The sequence below is a fragment of the Tachypleus tridentatus genome, chromosome 9 (assembly GCF_004210375.1).
Source record: "Tachypleus tridentatus isolate NWPU-2018 chromosome 9, ASM421037v1, whole genome shotgun sequence".
Classification (NCBI taxonomy): Eukaryota; Metazoa; Arthropoda; class Merostomata; order Xiphosura; family Limulidae; genus Tachypleus; species Tachypleus tridentatus.
Window position 1 is genome coordinate 155941351 of NC_134833.1, and position 9978 is coordinate 155951328.

Consider the following 9978-nt stretch of genomic DNA (forward strand, 5'->3'; position numbering starts at 1 on the left):
GGACGGTATGAGATACTACTTATAATCAACTCTGAGGGAGTTAAGTTGTAGTGAAAAAGTAAAGTTTGAGTTATATCTAACCTTTATCGAATCTAACATTTTGAATTTCCAAGTCAAGATGAAGTGAAAGAACAAGTTTCAGCTACATCTAACCTGTACGAAATCGGACATTTTGAATTTAAAATTAAGTTGAAGTAAAGAAATGAAGTTTGAGTTGCATGTAATTTATACCAAATCTGACCTTTCGAATTTTCAACCTATTATGTTTGCAAATAAATGATTGGTTTTGATGACTGGCTGAAATAAAGTAGCATTAATCAAACTTGACATCAATCCAGGGCCGAATTATTTATTAGGCACAATAGGCACAGTGCATAGTGCCTACGAAAACTATGGATCCATAAAAAGCTTCCTTACAAGTTAATCTTTGGTTTAACTTATATGGCTGGTGAGGCCTACAAAGGGAAGGTGCCTAAGCCTTATGATCGTCTTGGTCTGATACTGCACCAATCATATAAGATGCGTTAGTTTTACGAAGTTTCAAAGATACTAAACTCCACCCTGTCATAATATAATTAGTAGTAACTGTTTTGTTTTGTTTTCAGATAAAATTTATTAAAACGTTTTCAGAAACTTAAAATATTTTCTCTCTCTCTTGTGCTACATTAAAATGACGATAGCGCTATTTTGAAAATAGCACTATGTAACTGTTATGTATTTATAAAAACAATGGCGCATACAGAATGAGGCTTATGGGGCCTAACCCCCCATTTTACCAGAATAAAAAATAAATCCTTATAGAAACTTTGTTAATCTGTTTTAGAGGGCCTAGAACAAGTGGCATGTCTACAAGAGGGAAGCGGAGGCCGGCAGACCTTCATTGGAAGGTTCTTCCTCAACGTCATCGCCTTTCTGTCTGAGATATTTCGATTTAATCTTTCAAGATTTTAAAATGTAAAATGGAACGGTGTATTTTCCAACTTATAATAATATGTGCAATTAATTAATAATTAGAAGTATTATAACAACTTGGTCACTACGTATCAATAACCTCTCATAAAAGTACAATTAATGTGGACCGAAAAGTTGTTACATGGAGTACGTAGAGCGTACCATTAGGTGTCGCTGCACAAGTGAAAAACAACAACAACAAAAAAAAACAACATTAGCTATCAAGACTTCAGAAAATTAAATAACACCAGCGAAAATTAAACTCAAATTAAAATCTTTAAAAACTCGTCCATCAGTAATTCAATGCTTAGCCTTAACCAGTACCCTGCCACGTTGCTTCCTATATTTTTGTTACTATTGCGAATTATTATAGAAATATTTAGAAAACAAGTTGCTGATTTTGTTGTTTTTTTAAATAAAATTTTCGCAATTTTTCGTACATTTTGTACATATATAATGAAAAATTGGTTGTTGTTTTGTGTTGTTGTTTTTTTTACATAGAAAAGTCAAACATATTTGTAATGACAAGAAACTTTTATTAATAATAATACTGTTAATACCCATTCCAGCCGTCCTGAGATACACAGTAATACATATTGCTGACATCACGATCACACGAGCCCAAGTGGCTTGACCGAAGTCCCAAGTCCGGCTGTAACATGACCCCAATAAGTGGAAACGAATTTTTCGCGCTCATCTTTCGAGATGTCAGAGTGTATTACACGTCATTACAAACATGAAAATATGCTTCTCACTTTCTGGATTAAATAGTTCCGTGATAAATACGAAGGTTTTCCTCAACACATGTTTTAAGGTCACTGACTACCAGTTGCGTGTTACACCGAGAGTGACCTGAGATAGAAATCCTCAAATGAAGAGCTCTGCCCCCAGCAGTCGCCCAAATTTCAAACGTCATTATTTCGCCCATAAAGATATTTAAATTCTATAAATTATGACTCCTGGCATAATAGTTTATTTTTCTGACCCACAGCAGCATGTCTATGGACTTACAACACTAGAAACTGGGTTTCGATACCCGGGTGGAGAGTTCAGGTGACTCTTTGTGTAGCTGTGTACTTAATTACAAACGAACACTGTGACCCCTTGTACTATAAATAAAAAATCCCAGAGCTGCAACTGTCAACTGCAGTTTCAGGTTTAAACAAAAATTGAATATAGGTTTGTTTTTGGGTTTTTTTTCTCAGAACCACATAACTTTCTTGCTATAGAACAGAAAATAAATAAAACTAAAAGTTTTTTTTTTGTTTCAATTAAAATATTTCGACTTTAGTTCCCCCATCATAAATCAAGACCAAAAATGGAGGTGGAGACATCAGTGTAATTTTATCGTTTAATGGTTAACAATTTCTTTATTTCATCATGATTTGATTTTTTCATCCTCATATGAAACTTTCCAGACAATCTAACAGTATATTTTATGTACCCTCATACGTTTTTAGTAAACATTTATTTTTATTATTACTCTTCTACCCTCCCCAAAGAGGCTTAGCGACAAATCTGTACGTTTATAACACTTAAAGTCAAACTTCCAAGCCCACAGGAAACAGAGGACAGATATCCCCTTGTGTAGCTTTTGACTTAGCAACGAACACGAGAATTAAAAACCTTTTATTTTTCTGGTATTCGTAGGTTCGTTTCTAAGCAACTAATAACCTTTACTCAACATTGCTTTATCGACTTCCAGTACAAACTTGTCTCGACATTGGACAAAATGGTGTACCATCAAGAATCTATTAGTTCGAGACTAAATATCTGCAACTTGGTTTTTACTTGTGGTACTCAGTGTAATATACAGTGTCTTAAAAATAGACTGGTAGATACCGTGAGATGTTGACTTGTTGTTATTCACGTAACGTTTCGATGTCCCGGTGTGCCTCATGTGATCCATTTTTGAAAATTAAATAATATTTCAACTAGTGCTACTTACAGTAACAAACAATACTTTTAATTAACAAGCCGACTACTTCAGCCTTTTCACCTTTAGCTGTCCTTGATACGAAGCGTTACAGCCCTTTCAACCGCCTGGACCAATAATATTCCTTTTAAGTTGAGATACACAATTTACGTCAATACAAAAAATATATATTTAATTTGCCACGTGGCGAACATTTCTTTCTGGAAGCATTAACTTCGATTGTGTAATGTCCAGCCCTTGGTAAGAGCTTACAACAGAGATCGCACGCTGTTCTCAACAAAAATTAGGTCATCAAGTATCTTTACGTTCAAAGTCTTGTTATTTCAGCAGTTTTGTTCTAATGTCTCAGTGGTAAATAACATTCGGTGTTTCAACACTAGGCGGACGTTATATATCATTTCAGGCACTTGTATATGGAAATAAACAACACATCGAAACCACTGACTACTCGTTCAGTAATTATTACTTCGTATCTTCTCGTCTGCATTCATTGGCTCGTGCATCAATGTAACCATGGGAACAAACTATTCAGTAGTAGGTGACTTTTAAAAGAAGTTTTCTTTTATATATTTGTTCAAAGTATTAAAGAGCAGCAAGCATACAATGTTATTGGGTAGATAGATATATGGTACTGATACCTAACCACACGGTTATCAACAGCTAAGGTACCTAACCACCAAACCACACGGTTATCAACAGCTAAGGTACCTAACCACCAAACCACACGGTTATCAACAGCTAAGATATCTAACCACCAAGCCACACGGTTATCAACAGCTAAGGTACCTAACCTCCAAACCACACGGTTATCAACAGCGAAGATATCTAACCCCCAAACCACACGGTTATCAACAGCTAAGGTACCTAACCATTAAACCACACGGTTATCAACAACTAAGGTACCTAACCACCAAACCACACGGTTATCAACAGCTAAGGTACCTAACCACCAAACCACACGGTTATCAACAGCTAAGATACCTAACCACCAAGCCACACGGTTATCAACAGCTAAGGTACCTAACCACCAAACCATACGATGAATACAATTTCAGTAAACAGGTATGACTATACTAATCAAAATTATTCAATTCAACGTTATATAATTGTGAAGACTATATTACAAACATTATCTTACAGTGTTATATAACTGTCGTGACTGTATCACAAACATTATCTTACAACGTTATAGTATTGTGAAACACATATTATAAACATTATCTTACAACGTTAAAGAAATGTGAAGACTATATTTTGAGTATTATCTTACAACGTTAAAGAAATGTGAAGACTATGTTTTGAGTATTATCTTACAACGTTATAGTATTGTGAAAACTATAAGTATTATCTTACAACGTTATAGAAATGTGAAGACTATATTTTGAGTATTATCTTACAACGTTATAGAAATGTGAAGACTATATTTTGAGTATTATCTTACAACGTTAAAGAAATGTGAAGACTATGTTTTGAGTATTATCTTACAACGTTATAGAAATGTGAAGACTATATTTTGAGTATTATCTTACAACGTTATAGAAATGTGAAGACTATATTTTGAGAATTATCTTCCAACGTTATAGAAATGTGAAGACTATATTTTGAAAATTATCTTACAACGTTATAGAAATGTGAAGACTATATTTTGAGTATTATCTTACAACGTTATAGAAATGTGAAGACTATATTTTGAGTATTATCGTACAACGTTATAGAAATGTGAAGACTATATTTTGAGTATTATCTTACAACGTTATAGAAATGTGAAGACTATATTTTGAGTATTATCTTACAACGTTATAGAAATGTCAAGACTATATTTTGAGAATTATCTTACAACGTTATAGAAATGTGAAGACTATATTTGAGTATTATCTTACAACGTTATAGTATTGTGAAAACTATAAGTATTATCTTACAACGTTATAGAAATGTGAAGACTATATTTTGAGTATTATCGTACAACGTTATAGAAATGTGAAGACTATATTTTGAGTATTATCTTACAATGTTATAGAAATGTGAAGACTATATTTTGAGTATTATCTTACAACGTTATAGAAATGTGATGACTATATTTGAGTATTATCTTACAACGTTATAGTATTGTGAAAACTATAAGTATTATCTTACAACGTTATAGAAATGTGAAGACTATATTTTGAGTATTATCTTACAACGTTATAGAAATGTGAAGACTATATTTTGAGTATTATCTTACAACATTATAGAAATGTGAAGACTATATTTTGAGTATTATCTTACAACGTTATAGAAATGTGAAGACTATATTTTAAGTAAACTTTTACAACATTATAGAAATGTGAAGACTATATTTTGAGTATTATCTTACAATGTTATAGAAATGTGAAGACTATAAGTATTATTTTACAACGTTATAGAATTGTGAAGACTATATTTTGATTATTATCCTACAACGTTATAAATTTGCAAAGACTATACTATATTTTAAGTATTACCATACAACGCTCAATCAATAATAAAGACTATATTATAAATACTACATATACGTTTTATCCTATTTTGTTTTATGACCATAATAGCTATAACACACGGAGAAGTTATAAGCCCTTGGGGTGACATAAGAGAGATTCGAACGCCGGCCTTCTCTGAGGTGACATAAATGTAAGTTGCAGATTTGATGACATTCAGTCCAGCAGTTCGTTAATTATAAGTGAACATTCACACACACACACAGGGACTTGTAAAATAGAATATATTTACAAATATAGTGAAATTGAAAGTAGCGTCTGCAGAATTTCTAGTGTTTAAACGAATAACAGTAATATAATTAAATTACAAATTCCAACACTAGGAGGCGATAGACTTTATATAATACGTTAGACACTATCTGATTAATTAACAACATCATAAAACCTTTCGTTCGTATCTACTCGTTATAAACAATTCGAGGAATTTTTGAAATTTATTCTGTTCGTACTTTAGATGTGAATTTCATATTCTAGAAAATTACGACGGAAACCTCCGCTTTGTGACTGTATTAGACTCATGGCAACAAGATAAATTTATCTTGAGGTTTCTAGTTTCTGACGTAAGGTGTTACCTTCATTTAACGGGTTGTGTACTTAACTCACGATTTTTGTCGCAGACATATCACTGGATCTCAATAAAAACTTGCTGTGCAAAATTTGAAAGAGTAAACCAGTCAACATCTCGTGACGAGCGATGTGTTTTGTAATCAGAATCAAACTATTTAATTCAAACCGGAATGTATGATAAGTTGTTTGTTTTTTTACTGTCTTCGTAATTCTTCATGAATTTGAAATCAGGTGTGTGTGTGTGTGTGTGTGTTTTTTTATAGCAAAGGCACATGGGGCTCTCTGCTGAGTCCACCGAGGTGAATCGCACCCCTGATTTTAGCGTTGTAAATCCGTAGACTTACCGCTGTACTAGCGGGGGACCCAGGGGTGCGTAAGAACACTCAATTATGGACTTATAACCAGAGGTGTTTTAAAAAAAACAAATGGTATTTAGAAATATCATTTTTCCATTATAGATTTCAAACCAGGGATGTTTAAAAACAGATATATCTTGTATCCATTATAGACTTTAAAATAGAGGTGTGTATGAACGGTATCTTATACATATCTTTTGTCCATTATGGACTTCAAAGGGAATGTGTATTTGTTTTTTTTTGGAATTTCGCACAAAGCTACTCGAGGGCTATCTGTGCTAGCCGTCCCTAATTTAGCAGTGTAAGACTAGAGGGAAGGCAGCTAATCATCACCACCCATTTTACCAACGAATAGTGGGATTGACCGTAACATTATACACCCCCACGGCTGGGAGGGCGAGCATGTTTAGCGCGACGCGTGCGCGAACCCGCGACCCTCGGATTACGAGTCGCACGCCTTACGCACTCGGCCATGCCGGGCCAGGGGAAATGTGTATACATACTGTATTTCATATTTCTATTCAGAACCATATAAAATATCATTTTTAAATTGTTTCGCTCTCACAAACTCACACCTTTCTCTTCAATGGCTCAACAGCAAGTCAAAAAACTTATAATGTTGAAAATCGGGTTTCGATACCCGTAACAGGTATATTACAATAGACCATTGTATAACTTTGTGCTTTATAACAGCTAGTCTATTATAATTTTGCCACAGTTGAACCCTTGGTTACTAAAATCGCATCTTTGAGTAAGTTGTTTACTTGAATCAAACAACTATATGTTATTCTGAAATGTCAAATGTGCGTAAAATAATTTAAAGACATGCTTAGGCTACGTGATTGCCACTGCGTACAATGTTTTAATGTGCTTAAAAGGTTGTTTTTTTTACTACTTTATACAATATTTATCTTTCTTTACTTTGGTTAAAAATTACGAAAGTTGTGAAGAAAGAAAATTACGATCGTTCCCTATACATAAAAAATAAACCATAAAATATATCTGATTTTTTTTTCGACATTTCATATGATCATGTATCTCTAAAGAAATAACTATGTGATATTTGTGCTATTGAAGCCTGTCAGTTCACTTATCAAATAGTTTTCCATTTTGTAGCAACCATAGTGACTTAGCGGCAAGTCTTAAAGACTTATAACACTAAATAACAGATATCGTTACTTATGATGTGTACAACCTAATAACACTCTAGATTAGCGTTGTGCTTCACTTGAAACATATGAGTTTGTAGCTAGTGCCATCTAGTGAAGAACTTTGGTACTACATATCTAAGAATTAATTGTTGCTAAGCCTACATTTTAAAATAGACATTACTTCCGTTGTTGTTAGAGACGAAGATACTACGACATAATTATCAAATTACAGAAAAAAAACATTGATTGAAAGCTAAAAGCGAAGAAAAAATTAAAACTTATGTCATTATAAAGTGAAAAATACAGTTTAAGCATAAGGAACTAAACAAAATTTTGAATATGAAATTTAAATAAACAACTAAGTAATAACCATATCCGAACTTCAACAGAAGCGCTAAAAAATGCTGTGAAACACAATAATCTGTGGTAACAAAGCACAAAGAATTAAACGTTAAGCACAATAATGTAATCACGACCTTCAAAAGCTTTAAACTGCTGAAAGTAATTTAAAACAAATACTCAACTGAACAAATATGTGGGTCATCTTCAAGTCAAAGGTTAAATTGGTTTAATACTATAGTCGTCTTAAATGCAAAATTATAAATTTGATTAATACTGGATTGTCTTACAATCAAAGATAAAACTTATGTAACTAGAGGTCGCCTTTAGATTAAAGTTTTGTTTGTAAAGGAGCACTTACTTTTAATTTACTAAAAATGTAATTTTATCTTCAGTGTTTCACTATTAAATAGCGATTATTTATTTGTTATAAATGTTTGCTGTTATTTTTTGTTATAAAAAATCACCATGGACTGTAATTTTTTCTTCTTTAAGCATTAGAGAATTCAAACTAAGTTTTAATATACATTATTTCAGGTCTTCTTCTCGCCTCCCTTTAATCACTGTCCTGGACTGACTGAACTCTTATCTGAAGTACAGTGCACACATTGTTGAATAGTGAAAACTATGTAAGACAATGTTTATTGTAGAAGTTAAACCACGAGTCACAGTGTCATTAATCCGTTGACTGTTAGTTGTACAACTACATTTCTCAGAACAGTAATTATTTTACAAGCTTTCTAATTTATTCACCAGCCCAGTATTCTTGTAATGAAAGGTCGAAGTGATTCGTCACATTAATATACTGTCAAAAAAAATGGTTGCACCAATCACATGCAATTTACAATTTGAAATCTACATTATTTTAATAATATTCGCTACAACAATAAATACTAAATGAACAAGTGGCGTCACCCGTCAAAACGGTTACTGTAAAAACAAAATAACGAAGTTTTCTGTTACAAAAATTTATAATACCACAATATCACTATTTTATTTTCTGAACGTCCATTTTGCTTTTAAGAAACAAAATATTATCAAAAAATAAACGCGATTTCACGCAACTGTACAGCGAGCCATCAATTTAACAACAAAATGCTTCCAACGTAAGAATATCCTTCGAAGTTACAGCTTGCTTTCAAGTTTTCTAAACAAAACTTGCTTGTTATGATAATAACTTATAAAAAATACTGTTGTGGTTAAATATTCCCAACTAAGCTTGTATGTAAGTAGAATAATTATTTATAAAGATTATAAATGACCGTTGCGCCCTCTTAATATTTACACACTTTTTGTTTATTTATTTATTAACAGCGTGTTAAACACACTGTATCTGCAATATTCAGTGTTGAAATTGGCCTTTTGTCCAATACCGGGGCTCATCAGACAGATGTAATCTGAGGGTAGCGACATTTGAATTTATATAGTACAGTAATATCATAATAAGCACACAGGACTCAGTTATGCCTATTGCAAATTATTTCACCTCATTAGAAGACAGACGCATCAAATATAAAGGTATAAACTGTGTAATTTGACGATTCTATACCAGTAATAAAATCCAAAATGCTAAACATGTTTATCTACAAGTAATTTCTTCTTTGTACAGTGAAACGTAATAATCGTCACCCTTCTAGAATTTTAATAGTAATCTTAGAATTGTTAACGATAGAGAGCAGCACATACCTCTAAAGTAAATTATACAAATATTAAACACGATCTTTTTTTCTGAGTGCCTGAAAGAGCCCTAATTCAATATATGTAACATCCAAATCGTTGAAGGATTTATTAAGTTATTTATTTAAAGTTTTAGTGCGTAAAGTCAACATTAAACTACAATAAATGAAAGCGGTAGGTTTAAATCGCTGTTTGGGGTATCTACCACGGAATGATCCCAATATTTTTGTCTTTCTCAAAAATTATCTATATTTCCTGAGAACATACCTTTATTTGGAATTCCTAATAAATAACACATATCGAAAAATGTCATTTAAGCTTAAAACATGACCTGGGCGATTTTCTTGAAGACATCTTTCTTGAGGTAGTGTTATTTTATTGTTGTTTAATCCAGTGATATAACAATATCATCTTATCAACAGTTAAAGGAAGCAGCATCAAGTCACTTACCTTTATGACTTTAAACACAATCAAAGTATTTTTTTACC

The 9978-nt window shown here is 32.5% G+C and overlaps 1 long non-coding RNA gene across 1 annotated transcript; it reads left to right on the forward strand.

The window, feature by feature from the left end:
* Positions 1–3035: 3035 nt before the first annotated feature.
* Positions 3036–9527, forward strand: LOC143226727 (uncharacterized). The gene is made up of 3 exons (XR_013014724.1): positions 3036–3949; positions 5452–5533; positions 8351–9527. It is a non-coding gene; the product is annotated as an uncharacterized LOC143226727 (long non-coding RNA).
* The last annotated feature ends 451 nt before the right edge of the window (positions 9528–9978 follow it).